Source organism: Physeter macrocephalus, unplaced genomic scaffold, assembly GCF_002837175.3.
Source record: "Physeter macrocephalus isolate SW-GA unplaced genomic scaffold, ASM283717v5 random_388, whole genome shotgun sequence".
In the NCBI taxonomy this organism is placed as follows: domain Eukaryota; kingdom Metazoa; phylum Chordata; class Mammalia; order Artiodactyla; family Physeteridae; genus Physeter; species Physeter macrocephalus.
In genome coordinates, this window is record NW_021145674.1 from 12,309 (window position 1) to 13,605 (window position 1,297).

At 46.0% G+C, this 1,297-nt stretch overlaps 1 protein-coding gene and 1 long non-coding RNA gene across 3 annotated transcripts in view; one reads left to right on the forward strand and one right to left on the reverse strand.

The window, feature by feature from the left end:
- The window catches only part of ATRIP (ATR interacting protein), an 18,505-nt gene that overhangs the window by 10,652 nt on the left and 6,556 nt on the right, over window positions 1-1,297 (reverse strand). The window lies entirely within an intron of this gene.
- LOC129391875 (uncharacterized) overlaps window positions 1-1,297 on the forward strand; it is a 13,193-nt gene that overhangs the window by 8,713 nt on the left and 3,183 nt on the right. The window lies entirely within an intron of this gene.

Genomic DNA, 1,297 nt, shown 5'->3' on the forward strand with positions numbered 1-1,297 from the left:
GCCTCTCCGCGGCATGTGGGATCTTCCCAGACCAGGGCACGAACCCGCGTCCCCTGCATCGGCAGGCGGATTCTCAACCACTGCGCCACCAGGGAAGCCCTGCAACCTCTTTTTTAAAAATTGAAATATAGTTGCTATACAATGTTATATAAGTTATAAGCATATGCTATAGTGATTCATAATTTTTAAAGGTTATACTCCATTTATAGTTATTATAAAATATTCGCTATATTACCTTTGTTGTACAATATATCCTTGTAGTTTATTTTATACTTAATAGCTTATACCTCTTACTCCCCTATCCCTCTATATTGCCTTTTTCCCACTTCCTCTCCCACCCTGGTAACCACTAGTTTGGAACAACCTCTTTTATAATATTCAGGGACTGAATGAAAAGATTTTCAGGAGAAAGAGGGTCTAGAAAAAGGTGTATTGTGTCTTGCAACTTGGAAACTGAGCCAGTGCCTTGGTGCCAGGGTCTTTATGTTAGAGAAGCAGTCTTAACCCTCTGATTGGATCAGACAATGCTGAGGCCCTCCTGTTAGTGTGAAGAGGTGAGGATGGACTCCCTCTGCTCTCGTGTCTTACCTGGGCTACGCAAGGCAAGAAGAGTTCAGTTTCACACCCTGCCCATTATAAGCAAAGGCAGCAGAATGTTGAATACCAGAAAAAGACGACCTGACCCACACTGTTCAAATTTCAAGGCTGATCCTGACAGTGTGCCAGACTTCTCTGGCAGGCAGGGGACAGGAAGGACCGTTAACAAGCTGATCACATCTGCAGCAAAGGTGGGGACTGCTGGACAGCAAATGAGAAAAAATATTCCAAGAAGTTGGGACTGAAATACAGTTGGGGCAAAATCATTTATTTGAAACAAATTACATAAAAATGAAGACTGGTCCACTCCAAAAGTTTGGAGAGCATCTTTCCAGCCTCTTTTCATCCCGAGGAGTTGTGTTGTGTTTATAAAGTCTACAGGGAGGAAGCACTTCTAGAGTGTGGGGCCTTTATGCTATGATGCCCCAAACCATTCTAGTCTCATCCAAACCATCTTTGAAGCCTTCAGGAAAGAGCATCTATGCCCCAGTGGCAGAGTCTAAACGACCTTTGTTCAGGACTAGCCTGACATTGTTATTCAGACTTTTTACTAAATGATATAAAACTGTATTCTCGGGGCTTCCCTGGTGGCGCAGTGGTTGCGCGTCCGCCTGCCGATGCAGGGGAACCGGGTTCGCGCCCCGGTCTGGGAAGATCCCACATGCCGCGGAGCGGCTGGGCCCGTGAGCCACGGCCGCTG